Here is a 25899-nt window from a genome sequence, read left to right as displayed (position 1 = left end):
AAAAGAGAGAGAGAGAGAGAGAGATATTAAATAAAGGAATATTCTTCAAATGCATTTCTGGGTAATACGTTGGGTGGATAGTGTGTATGTGTGTGTGTGTGTATGTATACATTTTGGATATATACGTACAGAAACGTAGGATACATAAATAGGAAGGAATTTTGTGTCCAATGAATGTCGCGAATAGCAAATTGACAAACTCGTCTGGTGTATTTACCTCTCTGGTGATCGTTTCCGATGTTACCTAAGCGTTAAACGTCGCCCTCTAATTTTAGCATCCTGTTTTTTTCTGACCATCAGACAGACAGAAAATAACATCGTGATAGAACACAATAATACCTAGATAACATTAATCTAAGAAAGGAAGTAAAGAAAGGATAATAAATTTTTTTTCGATAAATAGAATCGAACTATAACGTTCGTTAAAAACGAATTAGTTAATCGTTGGCGGGAAATTTGAAAGGTCGAAAGTACCGACAAATTTCAATAGAAATTCGATCGGATCGGATCGGATCTGACCGGATCGGATCGGATCGCATTGGATCAGATCGCTTTCGGATCGAAAACTACTTTTATTTCAGTTTGGTCTTTCGATGTCGAGCGTTAAAACCAGGAGAATTAGTGGCCGGTAAATTAAACGCTTTAATTTAAAACAATGGTAAGGAAACAATTTGATGTATCGATAAATGCGTTTACGTTCTCGTCACGTTTCGTTCTATTCGGAATAACTGATTATAAGAAGATTTCATTAACCACTAAAATGTTCTCCGTACGTTCGAAAGTTTAAACGTTGTTATTTCTATTATTGCGAAAAGTTCAAACTAGAAGAGAGAGAGAGAGAGAGACGGAAAGAAAATAATCGCCTATAATTTTTTTGTTTCTTATTATTCTTTTTTTTCTTTTTTTCTTTCGTAGACTAAAATACAATAATTATGGGAAATTTCTTGGAAGAGAAAAAGAAACGGGGAAAAGAAAAGAAAAGAGAACTAAAAGAAAATTTCTATCCATCGTCCATCGTCATGCAGAAATTGCATAGATATGTATGGGTAACGCATAGAACATTGGATGATAGGGTAGGGGGGAAAGAACGAAGAACATCCTAACGAACGAACGAAGCTAATGCCTTTCGCGTTGTTTTACGTTGTAACAGCGGAAGGTCTTCCTTTTGAAACAGAATCTGGCATAGAGGAAATTACGATGCGGCATACTCACTACGACGTCCTCCCACTCAACGTTTTCAAACCTTTACGTTTCTGTACGTGAATAAGACTTATTAGTAGGTTTCCCAGCTTTTCCGAGAGAGACGTCTATAGGTAGTATATGTATATACGTATCTGTACGTATGTATAGAAAGAGAGAGAAAGAAAGAAGGACAAAACGTACATACAAAAAGAGGAACAGAGAGAGAAAGAGGGACTTTGCAGTTTGCACTCTAACTTTTCCTCCACCCGTTTTAATCATCCAAGCTCGTACGGATTTACAGTCACGGAACGTAGGAACGATGTCACGTGTTTCTTCGTAAATGCAATTCAGCCGCATGCACCACCAAATAACAGCAACAACAACAACATCAGCGATACCAACAGCTGTACCAACAACAGCAACAGCAGCAGCAGTAGCTACAGCAACAGCATCAGAAGCAACGTAGTTTACTCTCTCTCTCTCTCTCTCTCTCTCTCTCTCTCTCTCTCTCTCTCTCTCTCTGTTTCTCTCTCTCTCTCTCTCTATCATTCACGCTCGTTCGCTCATTCGCTCGCTCTCTTATTCGGTTGACAGCACGGATGAAATTGTCAGCGCAATTTGAACGCGCGGGAAGCGCGCTGTCTATGCGAGTATGACGTAATGAGAGGAGGATCGACCGCGATAAAACCAACGACAAACGAGCGTGGGATTAATTTTCAATTTGCAAGCTGCCCTACAACCAACCAACCAACCAACCAACCAACCAACCAACCAACCAACCAACCAACCAACCAACCAACCATCCAAACTAACCAACCAACCAACCAACCAACCAAACATCTAATCAACTAATCAACTAATCCCCTCCCATCCATAATACTTTCTCCTATCGGACAAAAAGCTGCTACTGCCATTACTACTACTACTATTACTGCTATTACTACGATTAATATTACTACTGCTGCTATTACTACTGCTGTTGTTACTGCTTCTACTATTATTGCTGCTGCTGCTGCTGCTGCTCTTATTGGTGCTACTACCAACTATCGATTTTCTCATACAGTTCGACGCGATCGCAAACGTTCCTATATTTCCGATTAAATATCAAGCAACGGCGTTGATTAAACGGCACTTCGTGCGATAACCAACGATCGAGTTTTCATGGCTTGATCATCCACGTTTGAAGTTTATATAACGAAAAACTTCTCTCTATTTCTTTCTCCTTCTTTTTTTCTCTTTTTTGTTTCTTCCTTTCTTCATTTTTTTTTTTTTCTTTAGTTATATAGAATTGCTTATATCTTACGATTTTATGTCTTATGATATCTAGGAAGGATTATTAGGTTTTTCAGATTTCGTATTAATTATTGTCGGAATTAATATCAATTCATTGGATTATAATTATTTTCATAGTATGTTCACGATTGGATATATCGTATTTACGAAGTGTTAGAATCTATTTTCTTTTTTGTTTTTCTTCATATTAATTACTGTCAGAATTATTGTCAATCCTTTGCGTTACAATTATTTTCCAATGTTTGTTCGTGGACAATTTTAATTTGATCTTTGTTTTTGTTTATGTAGATACATTATATTTATCTAGATACGTAGATATAAATATATCTATAGATATCTATATGATAAGATAATATAGAGAATGTTTCAAAATTCCTATTAGAAACTTTGAGGACTTGCAGGGGACTTGAGATAGGATCGAGTTGATAAAGTTTTGATTAGAAACCCATACGTGGAAACGTATCTTATTACGAGCAAAACAAAATCAAATTGGCATTGCAACCTAATCCATTATAAAAGCTAAATTTATATTTATGTTTATATTTATATTTATATCAATATATGTGTCTAGATAAATATAGATAACGCAAAATATAAAAGAAAGTAGATATTGCTAATGTTACGAAATGGATGATTTTACGAATATATATTGAAATAATTAAACCATTACGATATGATGTCAATAATGAATTACAGTTATAGCTATTTTAATAGAAATTTCGAAATGTACTCTGTACATGCATTATATATACATACGTTCGAAGTAAAACCATCGAAACATTTGTATGCGTTAAAGTTAGAAATTTGAAGCCTCACGATATGTTAAGAATATGAGATATATAAAAGACGAGAGACTAAATTAAGAAAGAGAGAAAGAGAGATAGAAACATATTTTCATTTTATGTCTGTCTTTTCTACGATTCGGCATTTACTATTTCTCGTAAATTCGATCGAGTACCGAGTACCAGCTAAAATCTCTATTATATAGTGAATTATTCGAGTTTACTTTGTCATCGAATTATTATATCGTAAATTTTGAAAAAAAATATAACCTCGTATGAAACGTACGTCAAATAATTTTTATAAGATCTATCGAATTTAAATTGAATTCATTTAAATCAAATCGTTATATCGAGTTCATAATCTTCGGACAAATATTTTATAAAAATTCATAATTTTCTATAGCAAAAAATATAGAGTTCTTTTCGAAAGAAAGAGAGAGAAAGAGAGAGAACAAACAAAAACAAAAAAGATATCGTAAAATAAGAAGAAAGTCATTGGTGTTAAAAAGAAAAAAAGAGAAAAGAAAAAAGAGAGAAAGAAAGAGATCGTGTAAGATCCTGCGAACGATTTTCGTGCTTGAAAGATATCAAAGGGTTATGACAAAATGGAGAAAAAAGAGGGATTCAAAAACGGAAGAAGAAAACGTTCTAGGAGAGAAGAAAGAAGAGAGAAGAAAGGATGACGGCGTCTTTGCGAAACTAAAATGGAGAAATAAAGAATAGAGAAAGAGTGAGAGCGAGAAAGAGAGGAAAGAGAGAGAGAGAGAAAGAGAGAGAGAGAGAGGGAGAGAGAGAGAGAGAGAGAAGAGAGAGAGAGAGAGTCAACGACAGAAGCCATTCAGTGGCCATGAACCGGTCACGGCTTTATACGAGTTAAGAGAGAACTTGGTTACAATGTCAAAGGCCTTGGTAGTTCGAAGTCCCGACGAAGACGCCCGAGGGAAGAAGAAGAGAGTGAGTGAGTGAGAGAGAGAGAGAGAGAGAGAGAGAGAGAGAGACGATGTCGACGTCTCGCGGTTTACCCTTCGTCGGTGTCAACCGCTTATACGCGACAACCCTCTCACCCTTTTCCTCTCTCCTTCTCTCTCTTCTCTCTTTGCCACCCCTTCCTTCTCTTACCCAACACCGGAAATTATCGGTCGCGAACTTACGTCTGAGAATTCTCACGAAATGTACCGAGTAAGGTGGCACGTTATAACTAAAACACTAAAGCGAAAGCATTCTAACTAGGCGAATGGTTTTTACATTTGAAATGTTTTATTATATTTTATTATTCATTATTTTATTATATTTTGTAGGTGTATGTGTGCGTAGGTTGTGTGTGTGTGTAAATTTAATGTAATTTAAATTTCTAATTAGTCTTCTTAATTTTTAATCATGTTGTTGTTTTAATTATATACATATACATGAGCGTGCCTACATACACAACATATATATATATATATATATATATATATATATATATAGTATACCTTTAATTACAGGTATAGGTATATATAAAAAATAAAAGATATACCACATGCATTCGCGGAAGAAAATATTTTCTTTTTGTTTTTTTTTTTATATTTTAATTTTTTAATTCTTCGTATTTATAAATTAGATATGGAAGTCTTTTCAAATAAATAAAGAAGTATATGCATTCTCAAGTAATTATTGTTTACGTTCAGAATATCTCCTTGTTTTCCTTGCAATTTAACTTTCTAATTCTCGTACATGCGAATTAGATATGCGTCTTAAAAAAAAAAAAAGAAATTACCATACCTGTTAAATGTGTTTTCAAGTCAATACTTTTACGTTTGGAATATCTTATGACGCGTGTGATTTAGTTTTCTAATCTCGTATTTGAATTATATAAAAAATTTGAAACAAAAACTAGATATACTAAATGCTTTTTAAGGTCGATAATTTTACGTTTAGAATATCTTATGGTGCGTGTAATTTAGTTTTCCTATTTAAATTTGAATTAGATATGAAATGTTTTGAAGAAGAAATATTTATATTGAACGCAATCTCAGGTCATTAATTTTACACTCGGAATATCATATTCTTTCTCATATAATTTAGTTTACTAATCTCGTATACTTTAATTGTATGAAAATAAAAACCAACTACGATTAATGCATTAGCAGATCTTTCTACGTTTAGAATAACGTAATAGAATATCTCATTATCTTGTAATTTCGTGCGACACAGTTTTCTAATCTCCTTATTTTTCTTTTAATAGGGCGGGACGGGGGTTTAAATTAAGAGTAAAAGAAAGAAAAGGAGAAGGCAAAAAGAAAGAAAGAAAATGAAAAAATGAAAAATTCACCGAACATTTTGAGTAAAATCCAAAATTGTAAAAATTCTTAATGCTTGAATTTTTCTCATATACGGACATAGAACCCATAGACATAGCCATAACCATTTACATTCTCTTTCACAAACATTTCTAACTTAATTTCTGTTGGTAAACAAGTCGTCGACGACGTTACGTAATAGTTCACGATCTGATAGAAAAAGAAGAGACAGTAGAGAGACCTCGGTTCGAAAATAAATCCGTTCTTTTTATTCCACCACGAAGGACATCCTCCCGAAGATCCTTCTTCTCTTTCTGTCTGTTTTCTTAAGAAAGAAAAAAAAAACAAGAAAATAATAAGTAACGTAAGTCGATCGAATCCATGCGCAAAAAGTCTCTCTCTCTCTCTTCTCAAGAATTTAGTTTCCTTTATCAATTTATTTCTTTATTTATTTACTATTATTTATGTATTATTATTATCATTATCATCATTATTAGTATTAACATTAATATTATTATTATTATTAATATAAATATTTCTTTGTCTCGTCTTTTTTCTCTTTTTAATTAATTCTCCGACGAAAATATCAAAGGGGAAAATTTTTACGTAAGGTACATGGTAGTACAAGAATTTGGCAGGAACGATGTATCACGTTTGTGCCTGGTGAGCGTGTAATAGGGAGGAGAGGAGGCCAGAACCGCAACGTATCTGCAGTACAAGCCACATTCGTAGTACGGTGCAAACTCTGCAACGTGCCGCACGAATATACTGAAACTGTGAGCAGTGTTATAACTATGAGAGGAAAGGAGAAGAGAGTAGGAGGTGAAGGAGGAGAAGGAGGTAGAGAAGGTTGAGGTGGTGGGAAGGGGGGGGGGAGAAGGTAAAACTGCACACATAGATATAAAAAAAAGAAAAATGCACGTACACACACATATGTACGTATGAAGAAATGAAAAAGGGTGGTAAACGAAGAAGGATAAAAGTGGCGCACGACTAAACGAAGAAAGAGAGAGAGAGAGAGAGAGAGAGAGAGAGAGGAGATATGTCGTTTCAAATACTAAGCTTTAGCTCGATTATCTCGACTATGCCAGAGGCCAGAGTTTCGTGCACGTGCAAAAATTACCGGGGCTCGTTTTTTCTCTCTTTTTCCTTCTTTCTCTTGCTCTATCCTTCTCTTTCTTCTCTCTCTCTCTCTCTCTCTCTCTCTCTCTCTCTCTCTCTCTCTCTCTCGACGATTTTGCCAGACTGGCTGGCTGGCTGGCTGGTTGGCTGACTGCCGACGAACGTAGTTTCCTACCCCGCTTGAGATTAACAGATGGCTAATCCCGACTTTGCTCTTTCCGCCAATTAGTGACCTCGCTACGTATTTCCTTCTCTCTCTCTCTCTCTCTCCCCCTCTCTCTCTCTCTCTTTCTCTCTCTCTCTTTCCTTCTATCTCTATGTATCTATCTCTATCTCTCTATCTTTATTTCTATCTCTATCTCCGTTTCTCTAGCGTAGAATACTACTGACATACCCACTACTGACGAGTTTCTCTTTCTACTCTTATAACCGTTAAGTTACAACTTTGGAGAGTCGAAAGAAGAAAAAGTAAGTTATTCGAAATGAATTCTATGTGGTACATAAAAGTTTCTTATTCTTTACCTTAGCTAAGTTATCAAAGATAAAGAGAGAGAGAGAGAGAGGGGGGGGAGGAGGATAAAAGTGATAAAGTTAAAAACCGAAAAAGAAAGAGCAAAAAAATCATTTCTTCTCTTCTCAAAAGTCGAATCAATGTCGAAGGAAACAAAAAGGGAGGAAAAACCTCTCTTAATATATATACATGTATACATATAGTATATGTAAGTATCTATATGGTATATGTCTATCTACAGGTTGACGAATCTTTTTAGTAAGTTTATTTACTTTAGCACCAAATAGACATTAGAGGCAATGAAGAGAGATATCAGTAGATCAAGAAGACGATAGTCGCGCATTCAGACGTCAGTAATAATCCTTGACCCAGTTACCTCGTGCGAGTCAAATATTGACCTAACTCTTTCTCTCTCTCATTCTCGCGCAAGCTTTTTTCTCTCTCTCTTTCTCTCTCTCTCTCTCTCTCATTCTTTCTTTCTCTTTCTCTCTTTCTTTATTTCTCATCCCTCTCACTTCTCCGAGGTCCGAAGCCTGTCTTTACGAAGTCGTTAAAGCGAAAGGTCTTCTCCTCCCTTCTTAAACCACGACACCGTTCCACGGCTCGTTAACGTCGCAAGTCGGACGGTGTACCTCTGGCATATATTAAGACAATAACGAGCATTCTCTCTCTCTTTATCTCTCTCTCTCTCTCTCTCTCTCTCTCTGTTTCTTTCTATCTCTATCTTTCTCACCTTCTATTCTAACAACTTGGAAAAGAGTCGAACTCCTATCAAAATTTTTATTACTTCGACATTTCAAATTAGTTCGTACTAATCTGCCCTATCGATCAACCAAACTACCGACCGACTGCTCTTAATAGATCATAAAAAAGATAAAAAAACAGGAAGAAAAAAGATGAAGAAGAAAAGGAAAGAAAGGAAATAGAAAAGAATGAGCTCAAGAAGAAAGAAGAGGGTCAGTGATACACAGATGCCTACCAAACCTGCACTGTCCTACCTTCGATGATGATAAATATGAACTTTACAACGGAGAGTCCATTAAGCGATAGGACATCGGAACGGATATGGTCGTGCAAAGAGTCACCCTCGAGTGACCTCGTAATTGATACGTCCCTTTTGTTTGCTCGAACAAGAAGATATCTCCCTCGCCCATCACTCTACCGATACTCACCCCTATCCACCCACCCACCCACCATCATCCCCTCCCATATGCTCCTTTATCCTGGACAATAAGGATTGCAGAATAGACATGCGAAGTTTACTATATACTATTAACTGATACTTATCTAACGTTCATCGAATCTTAACTCTTAAATAGAATACAATTTTTTTTTAAGTACGATTTTCTTATGGAACTGTTCATTTTTTATACGTCTTTTCTTCGAGTATATTACTGCATACATATAAATATATATATATGTATATATAAATATATATACATCTATATATAAATCACCCGTTAGTGCACGCGCGCCTGTGTGTGTGCGTTTGTGTGTGTAGCGAAACTGAACAGGTAATTTTTACAATGGAATAACTTTCTTAAAATTCCCCCGAACAATTCTTTTTCTTTTCCCTTTTTGTTTTTTGAGAAGTCAAAAGAATTAATGTTAGTATCAGATAAAGTATAAAAAATATGCTTGAAAAAATTTTAATTGATCAATATTACGTAAGAAAAAGTAAAGGTGGCTTTTTACAATCCTTTTTTCTTTTTTACATCTTTCAATGCATTTTTATATCTGTCGCTTCTTTTCACGTCAACCAATTTCAATTTTATATATATATATATATATATATATATATATATATAACATAATATGTATGTATATGTAATGTCATTCTCTTTTGAAGACTTGAGATCTTGGAGGAAGCTGCGATATGACAGGATTTTTGTTCTCTTCTAGGTCGACAAGCGGCTACTTCTAAAGAATGCAACTTTCTGTTATCTCTAACGATCTCTAACGTCGATAATTATTTGTCACTTAGAAGCGACATCTCATTTATTTATTATAATTTTTATATTACATTTAACTTACGTTTATCGTCATTTTAAGTCAGAAAAAAACAAAAAAGAAGAAAAATGTTATATATGAAACCATTCACAGCTCTCTATCAATTTGATCAGTATATTAATTAATTAATATTGAGTATTGTTGTAAAATAAATGAGCAATATACATGGACGAATATTTCGGTCAGTGTTTATAATAAAATATCAATACGTAATATAAATGGTCGGTATAAATAATTAAACGTTTGAGTTGCGTTGTAAGTTTTTCATAAATACTGACAAATTATTATATTTACAAAAATTATATCTACAAATACTGATATTTTTCTTTTTTTTATTAAATCGATATGATAATTGACCACTTATATTACATACTGATATTGTATTATGAATAATGATCAATTATTTAAATTATTGATTTATTAAAAAAAGATTTAATGATAGTGACGCGATGAATTACAAGCCGTATTAAATGTTTCGTTATATTATTTACTCTCGATCTTAATAAAATTTCTTTTTTTTCTGTTTTTTTGTTTTTTCTTTGGTTTAGTTTAGTTTTATTTTGATATCTATAAATTAAAAAAAAAAAGAGAGAGGAAGATAAAGAAAAAGAGAAAAAAAATTAAGATACGATGATCGAGATGTACAGGATTTTACTCGATGAATCCAATTTATTCGATGCATTCTTACGTGCTACTTGAAAGAATGTAGCTCTTGCTGGCTTAAAGAAAATCCGCGCGAAGTGTCCTTTCTCCTCGAATAACCAACTCGAGATTCGGATGTATAGTATGGAACAGTCGATCGATATCTACTCGAAAAGTCGGCAAATAACTTTAGGTCAAGCATCCGGCCACGAAAAATAACTTGTTCGAGGAGTTCGAGGTGAGTACATGTAAAGTCGGGTCGCTTCGTTAACTCGTGTATCATCGAATTTTTTTTACTTCCCTCTCTCTTTTCCTCTGCTTCTCTTTATCTCTTTCTTTTCCTATCTTTCTGTTTTTGAATCATTTTCGTATCGCAAAAAATGATGTATTTTTTTCTTAACTCAAATCGTATAAAGAAACATGATTATCAATACGTTTCACAAATTCTTGAATTTAATGTTAACTTCTTTATGATCTGAATTTTGTTTCTTATCCATATACAAAACACAAAAAAAATATTTTGCAATGTATTATATAAATTATATAAATATAACTATATTGTACTGCTTATAAGTATAAACTGATATTTGAAAGAAAAGAAAATAGTTCATCTATTTCAATGTCTTGAATTTGATGTTAATACTTCACCAACTTCTTAAAAATTTTTTTCTTCTCTACAAAAATTACTGTGCAATGTAAAACATATTCTAGAACTTGTACCAGTATATATGACGTAATATATTATATTAGAAATACATTTTTAAAAGTTACATTATAGATATTTAACATCGTTTAATAAGAAAAAAATATCTAGAAAATTTCTCGAAAGGAATGATCTTTTTTTAGACATTTTTAAAAAAATGAATATAATGAACCTAAATATTTCAGTAGCTATGTTATGTGAAGGTATAGAATTAAAAAGAAAAAAAAAAAAAAAATTTTTTCCTTTGTTAATGCGAGCAATGAAAAAATACAGAACATTCTGACAAGACTTTTTTTCAAAGATAATTACATACATGTGTGTCTACGTATGTATGTGGGTGGGTTGTTGAGTGTGAGTGCGCGCGCGCAATTTGAGTAGATATATGGAATTTCCGTTTGTAAAAGTTGTTATTAAATTTCTAAAAGTTTTCAAATATTTTGCTGACCTACACCAGCAGATTCAATATACCTACGGTTAGTATATGTGTATGTATATATGTAACTATATTATATAGTCGATTGTAGAAGTAAAGTAATGGAGTAACGTGCCAGGCTAAACCAGACACCGGAGTTCTATTCTCCTACTCGAACGACTTTGTACCTTCCCTTTGTACTTTCTACCTCTATTTTTCATCCCCTCTTTTGTGTTCGCCTTTCCGTAGAAACGAATACACCTCGGACTACTCGTAAGTGATTTCGAGAGAAGCTCTCTCTTTTTTTCTACTTGAGTAAATTGAAGAGCAATAAAATAGACGATGATATTAAAGGAAAGGAAATAAAATTAAAAAAGTAAAATAATGTCGAATTAATTAATTTCTACGATTATTATTAAAAATGCACCGATTATTTGTTAAATTTGTTATCAATTTCATCATCATCATCATCATCATCATCATCATCATCATCATCATCATCATCATCATCATCATCATCATCATCATCATCATCATCATCATCATCATTATTATTATTATTATTATTATTATTATTATAAATGAATACAAATATTTATTGCATACTCGAATCTTTTAACATTCTTTCTTTCTTTTTCTTGCTTTTATTTAATTCATTATACATAATTCATTATGATAATTTCATTAATTCAATATTATTATCATTATCATTTCCATTAATTTTAAATAGATATAATTATTGAAACACACTTGAATCTTAAGTTATCAAAAATTGATTAGAAAACACACGATAAGGACGTATTTGGAACTTGAAAACATTTGAGAGAACGATGATACGAAAATAACTTATACGATATTTACGGAGCAAAGGGATTTCAATAGAAAAAGAAAGGAAAAAGAAAAAAAGGAAAAAAAAAGAAATGGTTTGCCTTGAAAAAAATAAGATCCGTGAAACAAAAGGTATGATACATATTTTGGAGTTGTAATAGTACGCTTGAGGCGATACTCGAGAGTCGTTTAATATCAACCGTTCATTGAGATTTTTTTATTTTCATTTGCAAAATCGGAGCATCCTTCGAATTAGAAATACAGCAGATGCAATGAATATAAATATAAGAGGAAGAATTTTGTTTAACTCTTTTTCTCTTTATCTCTCTTTCTGTTTCTCTTACTTACTTTATTCGCACTTTCCCTATCTCTCTCTCTCTCTCTCTCTCTCTCTCTCTCTCTCTCTCTCTCTCTCTCTCTCTCTCTCTCTCAGATCCAATTAATGTTTAAGCCGACAAACCCACGAAAAGTTTCGACCGTCGAAAGCATCCCCTGGACTTGGTCGCACATTTAAGCAAATTGAAGTAGAGCTTGAGCGTATTTTGCACAACCTAAACCACTGTTAGGTTCCGTTTGTGTGTATGTATATATATATGTATATGTATATGTATATATATGTATACATACATACATACATGCATACATACATATATATATATATATATCGTATACATAATTCTATCTATGTGCATATGTCTGTGTATAAACGAAAGGATCGAATAGAATTATACTTCGCTCTTTCTTGGAATAAATTCATAATAAATTCATATTTCTTTTTATTTGTTTTCTTTTTCTTAATTAATCCTTATCAAACACACAGGGGCGCACTTATAGAAGCAATTAAATTTTCGATTCGCTTCCGATATTTTTGTTTACACAACATTTATAAATATTTTTAATAACAAACAACTATAATTATAAAGATTATCTATTGGTGGGAAATTTAAATTCACAAAATCTTTTTTATTCAATCGCAAATTGATAAACATGATGTAACAGTATTTTAGAATTGATGATAATTTATAAATAGATTTGAGATGATTGATAATCAAAGAAAGAAAAAGAAAATTTTTTTTCGAAACAAATTTTTTCAATTAGATATTATATCTCTTTTTTAAAGAACGAAAGCGATAGAAAATTTGCGGAAAGATAATAATTCGCGTTAGAACGTATACCGTATAATCCCGATAACAACGCAACGATAAATTAACTTAATCCTCTTCTACACACATAACAGCACATACACAGTGGTATTGAAGGATCACTGGTGAGCTAAACGATATTATTCGTCTGGTCACGTTAACGATCAACGATCACGAGAATCTCGATGAATCGATCTTACGCAAACTTTGATTTTCTACTCTAATATAATATATGGTGTACGATAAATTCAAAGAAATATCAGCCCAGTGAAAACTGTTACCGCTACGTTTTCCGTAAGAAAAAAGAATGAAGAAAAAAAAGAAAACAAAAATTAAAAGAAAAAAAAGGAAAATTACAGAAGAAAGAAATAAAAACGTTTCAGAAATCTTTGATTTAATTCGATCTTCATGCTGATGACGTCAAGTGTTCTCGAATGAACGACAGCTTTTTTAACTCTTCGACTTTCATCTAAATCCTTTGTCTGTTTGTGTGTGTGTTTCATTCTACATCAGTTTATAGAGGACAAAAACAAATCTATTCGCTTGTTATTTTAGAGAAGAAAAAATCGAGTCAATTAAAAAACTAATAAAAAATACTACATGAATGATAAAAAGAGGAGAGAGAGAGAGAGAGAGAGAGAGAAATAGAAATATATTTTATATATCTCTATTTCTATTTCTCTAACTTTATTTATATAAGATAAATTAATTGTAAAATTAAAAAATTTAATGAGAAATATGAATACATCAGCGGTCTTTTCTTTCGGAGTCTATTTATTTGGGCACTTGACCCTATCGGGAGAAAGCAGTCAGAAAGGTGGTGAGTTCGGGGTCGACGGTGAAAAAGGAGAGAGGGGGAAGGGGGGGAGGGGAGTGAGTTTCGAGCGGACGCAGCGTCCTTTCGATAGGAGTGCACGGGGTGGCAATGCGTCGGTGGCTGCTGTGCTGCAGCCGCAATGCAGCGCATCGACAAAGAAAAAGAAAAAAAAAAGAAAGAAAAAGGAAAAATAAAAAAAAAAGAAAATGTCTCTCTCGTTCGGACAATGACGAGGACAACGACAACGACGACGACGACGACGACGACGACGACGGCGACGGATAAAAATTACATTTAACTCTTCTTATATTTTTTTCTTCTTCTTTTATACCGGTTCTCTAATACCCCATTGATTCTCCATCGTATTATATTCGCTCGTCGAAACAGGAACCTATAATATTTCTATTGATGGTAAAAAGAGAAAAAGAGAGAATAAAAGTTTCGATATAATGGCGGATTCGGTCGAATGAACCACTAGATTGATATTTTTATTATATACTTTTATTTTCCATTTATTTTCTTTTCTTCTCCTTCTTTCCTTTCTTTCTTTTCGGTCCTATCGGATTCTATGAACTTTATCGGATCCTACGAACGCGTCGACAAGATGGAATATAAATTACAGGAGTGGTAGTTAGAGATAAAGAGAAAAACAGGAAAAATTTTTGCACCTTTCCAGGGACACATTCGATAAATCTATCAATTTAATCTGAAAACGCGTATGTGATCGAATCGTCTAAATAATTATATGTATGTGTGTGCATGTATATATGTATTTTGAGATAGTATAAATGAAATTATCATTTGTTTTCATAAAGTAGTAGTAGTAGTGGCGGTAGTAGTAATTCGAGAGAAATAAATCAAATAATCAAATTTGACGAATTCCTAGGTGAAAAATTCAAACATTTAGGAGATACGATTACGCTAAAAAAAGTTTGATTACGAAATTCGAATGTTCTCAGCGAAATTGTTTACCATTTTCTTTTTCTTTTCTTTTTTCTTATTTTTATCTTGTTTCTCTTTATTATTATTACTATTATTATTATTATTATTATTATTATTATTATTATTATTATTATTATATTATTTCTTTTTTTAAATATATATAAATACACACATACATACGTATGTGTGTGTGTGTGTGTATCGTCTAAAAAAGTAAAGAAAAAGAAGAAGATGGATCGATTCGATTGGATAAGAATGTCAACATAATGAGCGTAACGAGAACACGGGTTTCGAAGCAAGAAACGAGTTGTGACTTGGGTTAGGTGAACCTTGGATTAATCGTCGCTTCATCGAGCTCTCTCTCTCTCTCTCTCTCTCTCTCTCTCTCTCTTCCTCTTTCTATTTACGCCCCCCTTTTTGGTTTGACGAGCATTCAGAAAGCCCATTTCGCTAGCGCTTTCAGATAAAGCACGAGTCTTTCGAAATTCTCCTACGTGTGCGTAGTTGTAATCGTCGTCGTCGTCGTCGTCGTCGTCGTCGTCATCGTAGTTAGCCAACCTCCTTTCTACCTTTCTACCTCTCTCTCTTCTCTCTCTCCCTCTCTCTTTCTCTCTAACATTCTCTCTCACACTTCCTTTCCGTCTCTCTCTCTCTCTCTTTCTCTCTCTCTCTCTCTCTCTTTCTCTTTCTCTCTTACTCCTTTTCTATGACATCCACCTACGAAAAGAGAGAGAGGAAGAGAGAAAGAGAGAGAGAAAAAGATAAAATAGAAGAACTTTACGTTTCATCAAACGATTCATTCTCGACGCAAATGTATGTCCCACTTCTATGTCACGTAGAATCAAAAAAAAAAAGAAGAAAAAAGAAAAAAAAAGGAAAAAAAAGTAAAGGAGAAAAAAATCATTATTTCTCTCCGTCTCTCTCTCTCTCTCTCTCTCTCTCTCTCTCTCTTTCTCTTTCTCTTCCTATAAAATATAGTACGTAATATAGTAAATCTCTAATTGCCACAATGTATACTGATAAAAATATTAGATATTTTGAAGAATGTGAAAGACGATGAAGCAACGAAGTTAGCTAAAACTCCTGCAGGTTCTTCGATGGACTCCTGTCACGCGATATTCACCGTTGGAATAGCATTAACGTGTCGTATATCTATGTATGTATGTATGTATATATATATATATATATATATGTACGTATATGCGATACATTCTCCTTACCCTTCTACGCCCCCGGTTGAAACCCTCCCCCGTTACGTTAAACTCGTAACATACATCGACGTACACGTGCGAAACAAACGTCAACTCGCTCTCTCACACGATGAAGAGAAAGTCCTAGGGATAGGAAAGGATAGATTAACCCGGTTAGATAAGAATCTACGGCGAACGTGCCGGTTTAATGGAGGTTCTAGAAGGTGAGCGCAGGTGTGTTAGTGGTATTAGTGTCGATAAGTCTACGGGGTGGTTTTGCAGATATATATTTTATCCCTTTAAAAAAATCAACACGATGTTTTCATTTCTCTCTCTCTCTCTCTCTCTCTCTCTCTCTCTCTCTCTCTCTCTCTCTCTCTCTCTCTATCTATCTATCTCTATTTTTGTCTCTTTTTCTTTCTATTTCTCTTTTTAGTGTTCTATATATGTCTGAATACACATATATCTGTTATGACTTAAAATCTATTAAGATGAGTAGTCAATCGTATACCAGAAGAAGAGTATAGGCATAAGTTTAGATATATTACGATCGAATAATTAATCCATCGATTTTAAATGATCCAAGGAACGTTCGTTGTTTCTCGTGATCTTCTTCTTCTTCTTCTTCTTCTTCTTCTTCTTCTTATTATTATTATTATTATTAATATTATTATTATTATTATTATTATTATTATTATTATTATTATTACTATTGTTATTATTATTATTGTTCTTTTGATTATTTCTTTTCCTTTGTCTTTCTTCTTTTTGTTTTTTTTTTAAATATCTTTTAGATAATTCATCGTGAGGCATGAGTCACCCTGTATATGTAGAGAGAGCATCGTTCCAAACGATTAGCATCTCTTCATTTCGTTTTAACTTTCTGGCACGTCGTCCAATTTCTGCCGCGGCCTAAGAGATTTATGAATATTGCACCGTGCTTGCCAAAAGGTGCGACCTTTTCCTTTTTACAGGCGTTACTGAACTGAGCTTACCGGTGCAAACCGTCTGTCGCATTTTAATTATTAATGTTCGTAGTGTATCGGTTTTATTTCTCTCTCTCTCTCTCTCTCTCTCTCTCTCTCTCTCTCTCTCTCTCTCTCTCTCTCTCTCTCTCTTTCTATTTCGTGAAAATCGTATATTCAGTTCTCGTATCACCTACCTTTTCCTAGTCTCCCCTTCACCCTCTTTCCGACATCCCTAAGCATCCCACCCTTACGTATACCTACATATATACCTACGTATATATGGACTTTAAAAGAATTCTTGGAGAAATTGGGTTATGGCGGAGAAACACATTGCGCTATTGTGACGCGTTGCAGTTCGCTGGTGCATCGAACGTTGTATATCCGTGTACGTGTTTAAAACTGTGTATGCATGTATTCATGTATGTATGTATGTATCTATCTATCTATCTATCTATGTATCTATCTATGCATCTATGTGTGTGTGTGTATTACCTGCATACTCATGATCGAGATTTTTTGGCAAGGTCGGTTCCAACCTTCCGTCTTTTCTATTCGGATTCTATTCATTACTTTCTTATCGGCAGAATCTCGAAAGGTCGATCCAGAAAATTGATGGCTCATCGAAAGGCTCTTTCGTAATAAGGTAGTAAGATAAAATTGTTGTTGAATAATAAAGAGAAATAAATGTTTTAGAATCATGTTAGGTGGTTTTTGAAAAATAACAATATTATGACTAGTTATTTTGGATTGTTTGAAAATAAACTTTCTTTTTTCTCTTTTTCTTTGCTCTTTTCTTTTTTTTTTTTTGCTTCTTACTTTTCATTAATCCTTCCTTGCAATGTATAAACTTTCCTTTTTTTTATTCTTTTTAGTTCTTGTTTTTTTTTATTTTTTATTTATTTGTCAAACAACACCAGTCAAATGCATTGGGGTGAAATTCATTGAAAAATGGTTAGGTTAAACGTATGCAGTAACGAAATGGGGTATTGAAAATTCAAAGGAATATTCGTAATCGTCGAGCCCTTATACGAGAAAGAAAGGCGAAAAGGAGATTGAAAGTACCGTGAAGGATTTCTACTCTGTAGTACGGGAAAAAATGTGCTCACTAATTGGTGCGAAGGTTCGTTAGAGTAGAGCTACGTAATAATTAGTAGTTAAGACTCGATGTGGCTCGACAAGCGAGGACTAGCGCGAAAGTTACAACTTGCATGTGTGCATACATACATATATACACATACATATATACATACACATATCTATACGTACATATATGTATCCATGTATGTATATACGTATGTATGTATGTACGTATGTATGTATGTATGTATGTATGTATGCATGTATGCATGTATGTATGCATGTATATATGCATGTATGCATGTATGTATGTATGTATGCATGTATGTATGCATGTTAGTGCATATGCGTTGCACAGTGTACTATCGAACAACGATATTGTTTCGAATAGCCGATTAATCGAGCACGTAAATTTGACTCTCTCTCTCTCTCTCTCTCTCTCTCTCTCTCTCTCTCTCTCTCTCTCTTTCGCTCTTTCTCACTTTTTTTTATTTCTTTTTTATTCATAAGCGTACGATCAACATGGCAACGTAAGGACAAAAAATAATTTTCTACTTTCTCTCTCTCTCTCTCTCTCTCTCTCTCTCTCTCTTCTCGCCTTTAAAGATATTTTTAATCGCGGTCGCTCAGATCGATCCCAAGTTCTTCCTCGTTGAAAAAAAAAAAAAAAAACGAAAAAAAGAAAAAAAAAGAAATGTTTTTTCATCCATTTCTGCCTTCTTCCTTTTTTTTCGCCCTCCCTTTTTTATTTCCTACTCGAGAACGATAATTTAAGGAAAGAGAAGCCGTCGAATACCCTCAGAAAGAAAATCTAATGTCAGTAGAATTCGATTGATCTTTAGAGACAAACAAACACGTGGACATTAAATTGAGAACAAGTATTCGTTATCGAGATCGAATTATTAATCGATCACACATATATATATATACACACACATATACATACAAACATAGATATATAGGAGATATTTAAAACTTTGTTATGTTTTCAATAAAATTTCTCAACTACTTTTCAATCTTCTTTTCTCTAATATATGTGTATGTTCAAACGATCTGCGTCGTTCTCTCTCTCTCTCTCTCTCTCTCTCTCTCTCTCTCTCTCTCTTTCTCTCTTTCTTACTCTTTCTCTCTTTCTCTCATATGTAGACACACACGATTAACGCCGCATTGATTCGTCCAGCGAGTGAGAAATAGTCGGGGACAGGGGAAATTCATAATTGTGGAATCGAGCGTAGTTGGGTCACGGGTCCTATTTTTAGCTGGTTCTGATTGTGAGTTCAAACGAAAGCAAAGGCCACCTGTGTGTATCCAACGTTTGCTTTACGCTGTCGCTTTATTGTCTGCTCTCTTCACTACCTTTCTATCTCTCTCTCTCTCTCTCTCTCTCTCTCTCTCTCTCTCTCTCTCTCACACACACACACACACACATACATGCAACTCTTTTTTACCATCCACCCGCGCTAACAAAATTTTCCTCCTTTTTCAAGAAACACCCTGTGGCTTCATGCTCGTCTCTCTCTCCCTCTCTTTCTCTCTCTTCCTCAGTCCAAGAAAAAACTTCATCGTCGTCATCAACTAGCTCGTTGGTTTACTTCCAGTCACTTTCTATAATTTCAAGATTTTTTCATCTCATTCGTAAAATTTTTCTCTCTCTGTACTTTTCTTTTTTTTTCTATTTTTTTTTAGTATTAAATGTAATTTACATCGATCGATAATACAGAATACATTGGATAAATTTGTTAAATTAAATAATAATAATAATAATAATAATAATAATAATAATAATAATAATAATAATAATATATTATTTTACGTAACGAGTCCGAATTCAATTTATGAAAAGCTTTTGATAAAGATACGATTTGAATTTCGAATAGCGGAGTTTATTCGAATGATATCGTCCAAAAAGAGAAATAAACGAAAGGAAGAGAAAAAGAGAAAAAGAGAGAGCGAGAGAGAAAGAGGAGCGAATGGAATGCTCGAAAAACGATAAAAATCCTAGAACCTTTATTTTACTTCGCAATATCCGTTCTTCCTCTTTCTATCTCTCTTTCTCTTCTCTTTCCCTTTTTTTGCTTTTTTGTTCTTTTTTTTTACTCCGTTTTCTATTCGCGGTCTTTTATTCGACTCTCGCACGATTTACCAACACGAGACTCTTTTATAAGACAGAGAAAAAGAAAGAGAGAGAGAGAGTTTCCCTAGCCCTTTACACTCTTTCGTCATCTTCGCCGTACATTGTGCCACCCTTAAAGCCCTCGGAAACGTGTGCAATATTAAAAAGCTCTCTCTTTCTTTTTCTCATTCTCTCTCTCTCTCTCTCTCTCTCTCTCTCTCTCTCTCTCTCTCTCTCTCGTTCTTTGTCTGTGTTTAGTTCACTGAGAAAACTAAGAGAGAAGCTTTGCTTCGAAAAGCGACGACAAAGGAGCTATGACGATTCTTCGATAGTCGTGTCCTATCGTCCTTCTCTTTCAAAGACTCCTTAGATGCCCGATTTCGTATCAGCCACGGACGTAATAGGATCGAAAATTCGAACAATTCGAGATATAATTCGCTTCACAATAATAATAACACTCGTATAAGAGAAAATAATTGAAGAAAATAGAGGAAAGAAATTTTTTAAAAATATATAAAATAAAAGAAAGGAATAGAAAAAAATATTCGTCTTTCTTATTAAAGATCGTAGAACAATTTTTTTTCTAATATAACAATTAGATATATGTTGTTAAGATAATATCATAAAATTCATTATATACATTATAAATTATTTATGTATTTTTATGTATTATATTTGTATATTTGTATCATTTTTTTCTTTTTTTTCTTCTAACATTTCAAATTATTTTAAAATACGTTTATACAAACGTTATCGTCCATTGATCAAAATGATAATTCGTGATTATTACGATTATAATTATTATTGATATTATGTGTTCTTTTTTCTTTTCGTTTTAATTTTTTTTTTTCCAAAAAATTATCACCTCACATTATATTAAAACCGATAAAATGATTAGCTCGCGGGTTAAAGTCAAGTTAATGTCACATGGGATTTCGTTCTATTATAGTACTGTGAAAGGAATGATTATTTAAGAACAGTATCCTATGTATTTGTTAGTTCATCAGAAAAAGAAAAAGAAATTATTCTAAATATCTTACAAGTCTTAACAATTACAAGCAATATTTTTTAGATTAATAAAGATTTCCGGACGATAATTCGAGTTATTTTTATTATTATTATTAATGTCATAATATTTTTGACATAAATAGTAATATCGTTGACATTTCCGATTGGTCCGAACTTTATCGAACGAACGACCTCGAGGAAAGATGTTCGATCGTAGTCCTGATGCATCGAGCTTAAGCCTAGTGGAAATTTATCACTTGCTTTCTCTCTCTCTCTCTCTCTCTCTCTCTCTCTCTCTCTCTCTCTCTCTCTCTCTCTCTCTCTCGACCTAAGGCAATAAGCCTTACCACAGGAGGTTCCACCATAACCGATTGTACGGCTTACCGTCTCTGTTCGATAGCTTTGTCAATGTTGCCGTTAATTCACGTGAAATAATCGAACCATCGGCAACGAGCCAGCGAGGGAGAGAGAGAAGAGAGAAGAGAGAGAGAGAGAGAGAGAGAGAGAGAGAGAGAGAGAATTCTCTAGCCAAATACGATCCTATTCTAACCCTCGAATGATATTATCGAAATTACACAATCCAATTCTATTTCATTACGATGATTATATTCATTAGAAAATGAGAGAGGATAATTATCTTCTAGCTTTTTTCTTCTTTTATCTTTATATTAAAAAGAAAATGTTCAACCATTCATTATATTTGTATATATATATATATATATATATATATATATATATATATATATGTATATATGTATGTACATATATATATGTAAAAATTTTCAATCGACGATCGTTCATTACTTATTTATATATTTATCTTATAAGATAAGAGAAGAATGTTTTATACATATATGTATATATCTATATACAAAAACTTTTAATTAATTAGATGACGATTTATATAATTTTCCTTCGTTAAGAATTTATTCGTATTCGTCTAATAAAAATATTTTCACGGATCAGAATAAAAATGGGTTATCTACACAATTTAATATCTGCAGTGTTTTAAAAAAGATTCACATTGTATACAAATTTAAAGATACCACGTGGGGAAAAAGCGAGGAAAAATAATTCTTAAGAATTAGAAATTCGTTTCTAATTGATTGCCTTTGCCCTGTTAATAATACAAGCAGGAAAGAAAGTCGAAGGAAAAGACCATCTAGGGTGATCGAAAAGAAGAGAATCGTTCGACCGTGATAATCGATGGCCGATCAATATCTCTCTCTCTCTCTCTCTCTCTCTCTCTCTCTCTCTCTCTCGCTCTTGTCATCTCTCTTTCTCTTTCTCTTTCTCGGACGGCTTTTGCTGCATACGAAAAGGGGTAGTTAACGGCAACAGCAGCAGTAGCAGCAGAAGCAGCAGCAGTAGTAATGGTAGCATCATCACTATCACCACCACCACCACCATTACTACTACTACTACTACTACTACTACTACTACTACTACTACTACTACTACTACTACTACTACTACTACTACTACTACTATTATTACTACCACTACTACCACTAAGCAACATCACGAGTCTCGTTTCGTGCTGGTTGGCGTTACTAAAAGAGAATAACGAAAAGCTGCCTCGTGGAAGTTACGACATTGGCCATCGAACGTAAGAGAATCACAAGGATCGATCGTCTCTCTCTCTTTCCCCCCCCCCCTCTCTCTCTCTTTTATATAAAAAAGAAGTAACATATACAAATTTAAGAGATTTGTACGTCCGATCTCCATCATCTCTCTTTCTCTCTCTCTTTCTTTTTTCTTTTTCTTTCTTTCTTTATTCTTGTATATATAAAAACAAATAGAAATAACATTTATAGATTTAACAGACTCATACGTATATACCAATTTCGAATAATACTGTCTTCCTTTTATGAATAATAAGAAAAATAGTGTGTGTATGTGTGTGTGTAGATAGACACATATATATAAAATAGTATGTAACTTTTTTGTGGTATCAAAGACGTAAGAAAATGAACGAATAAAAATGTATATATAAATGCGAGGAGGAACGGCCATCCCAATCGAGGAAAGCAACAACGTCGAATACGTGCCGTCGGTAAGGGAGACGCGAGAAAAAAAAGGAAGAAAAAGATATTGAAAAAAAAACAGAAACGAGAAAGAAAGAGATGGATCCATCGATCGATCAATGGAGAGAAAAAGAAAGAGAAATAGAAAGAGAAAGATCGATCATTTAGAAAAACGATGCCTCGACAAATTGTAAGAATAAATTTTCGATTCACGATCATTAATTTGTATTTTTCATAACATTAACATTATATTAATTAATTATATATATATATATATGTATCATAAATTAATTTACATGTTTATATGAATATATCTTAATTATTAAAAGAACAAGTGTAAAAATTCTACGAAAGAAAGAAAAAAAAAAAAAAAGAAAAAACTAACGAACAAACAAAAAAAGAAACAAAGTTAATACATTGTCGTTATTACCTGGCTCTTCGAGCGTCTTTCGTTTCGTGTCGAGCTTTTACGCGCGATCCTCGGTGGTCCTCGTACGGATCCTCGGCATGCCTCGACGAGGTTACAAGGAGTCCTTTTTCTTTTCTTTCTTTGTTTTTTGTCTTTATTTTATTATCTTATTTCTTTTAATTTTCTTCGTTTCCTTCCTACTCTTAATAGTAGTAGAAGAACCTCGATGCGCTCCTTTTCACGTCAGCGAAGAAGTAAAGTGGAGGATGTTCGTTCAATCGAGGAATCGTCCACTCGTACGATGTTGATGTGTAGTAACACCTGATGGTTATAGGAATATGACGGAAGGAACCCGAATTTGAGAAAGATAAAGAAAGAGAAAGAGAAAGAGAAATGGAAAGAGAAAATTTAATGAATGAACAAATAAACAGACAGACGAATAGATAGACAGATAAATTAATAAATAAATAGATAGATAGATAGATAGATAGATAGATAGATAGATAGATAGATAAATAGATACTAGAAAGAGAAAGAGATATGGACAAATATAAACAGAAAGATAAAGAAAACAGATACAGGGGAGAAGGAAATACGATAGAATGCAGGTTAAAATAGACGAAAATGTTTCGAGCTCTTCTCTCTCTCTCTCTCTCTCTCTCTTTCTTTCTCTCTTTCTCTCTCTCTTTCTCTCTCTCTCTCTCTCTCTCTCTCTCTCTCTTCTCTTTTCTCTTTTTTCTCTCTCTCTCTTTCTCTCTGTTACACACGCGAGAATGAACGACTACATAACCGAGCCTTCAACGTCAATAACAACAATATCAATAACAATAATAAGAACAACTATAACAATAACAACGACGACGACGATAGTAACAATAACAAGAAGGGAAAGAGAGAGGGATAATATAATAGAATTGAAACTGTTGATATGTCGAGAGAGCACACCTTTCAAAGTCTTTCTCTTTCTCTCTTTTTTTTTTCTTTTCTTTTCTTTTCTTTTTTCTTTCTTTCTCTCTCTCCCTCTCTCTCTCTCTCTCTTTCTCTCTTTTTCTCTGGAACGCTTCGTATATATATATATATATATATATATATATATATATATATATATATAATATCGACGTATTTCAGAGAGGAGAGGAGAAGGTTTGTGGATATAATTATTAACAATAATATATAATCGTCGGAAGAACGGCACCAACGTTTTACGGCGATTGATAACGGCCGACGCAATCGCGGGAGATAACGTAAAAGAGAGAGAGAGCAGAGAAGAGAACGAGCAGAGCGCGAGAGAAGTAGGCCGGTTAACCGTTCAGGCCGCACTGACGAGTCGAGTCACGGCTAGTAAGAGTGAACTGCTCTGCCACCCCCCTCTTGCCACCACCCCACTTCACCCTTTTGCTACCACCCCTTCTCTGTCTCTCTTTCTCCCTCTCTCTCTCTCTCTCTCTATTTCTCCCTCGTTCTCTATATCTTTCTCTATCTCGCTCGTACTTGCTTTCTCCCTCTACCACAACCGCATCACCTCCTCTCGCGCTCTCTCTCTCTCTCTCTCTCTCTCTCTCTCTCTCTCTCGCTCTCTCTCACCCTCTCTCCCTCTTATACAGATACAGTCACACACACATTCTTTCTCTATGTTTCTCTTCTTCCCCACCCTCTATACCTTCTCTTTCTTTCTTTCTTTTCATCCCCTTCTTTTTATCCTTTTCTCTTTCCCTCTCTCTCTCTTTTTTCTGCCTCTTTTTATTTTTCCAATCCAGTATGACTACTTCAACGCTTTCTTCTACTTCTTTTTCTTTTTATTATTATTAGTAGTAATAGTATTAGTAGTTAATATTAGTAGTAATATTAGTAATATTATTTTCTCTCGTTCTATCTCTTTTTCGTCTCCATGGATAAACTGTCCCCACTGAAACGAATTGAATTAAGTTTCAAGGTAATTTCTATTGTTACTTGGTTGAAGAATTATCGAACTATTCTACATGTTTTTAATATAATCGATTTCTTTTTTCCTTTGGTATTAATCGCGCATATCCCTACTCAGTCGGAGAATTGTTTTACCTATTGTGTAAACGAGTTATGTGTTATAACAGTTGTAGATATTACCAGAAGAGGGATTATAGCGATTTGGTTTTTCTTACATATTCTTTGTATTTCTTCTATTAATTAATTGTTTGTATTTGTCTACCTTTTCTCCTGTTTATTATCATCATCATCATCATCATCATCATCATCATCATCATCATCATCATCATCATCATCATCATCATCATCATCATCATCATCATCATCATCATCATCATCATCATCATCATTATTATCATTATTATTGTTATTAGTATTATTATTATTGTTATTATTATTATTGTTACTGTTATTGTTACTGCTATTGTTACTGTTATTGTTACTATTATTGTTATTGTTACTGTTAGTGTTATTGTGATT

General features: G+C 33.6%; 1 protein-coding gene across 3 annotated transcripts in view; it reads right to left on the bottom strand.

Annotated features, from left to right (window-relative positions):
• LOC122630872 (acetylcholinesterase-like) overlaps positions 1-24792 on the bottom strand; it is a 70231-nt gene extending 45439 nt beyond the window's left edge. Inside the window, exons 1-2 of one of the 3 annotated variants that reach the window (XM_043815876.1) lie at positions 24657-24792; positions 23479-23778 (exon numbers count right to left, since the gene is read on the bottom strand). The gene's annotated coding sequence lies outside the window, so the exon portion shown is untranslated. Of the gene's footprint in view, positions 1-23478; positions 23779-24053; positions 24075-24402; positions 24461-24656 lie in introns of those variants that run through there. The other 2 variants (XM_043815877.1, XM_043815878.1) reach the window with 2 other exon arrangements.
• Positions 24793-25899: the final 1107 nt, after the last annotated feature.

This window comes from Vespula pensylvanica, chromosome 8, assembly GCF_014466175.1.
Source record: "Vespula pensylvanica isolate Volc-1 chromosome 8, ASM1446617v1, whole genome shotgun sequence".
Classification (NCBI taxonomy): domain Eukaryota; kingdom Metazoa; phylum Arthropoda; class Insecta; order Hymenoptera; family Vespidae; genus Vespula; species Vespula pensylvanica.
The sequence above is the reverse complement of the archived record's forward strand: the minus strand, read 5'-3'. Positions and strand labels throughout refer to the sequence as shown.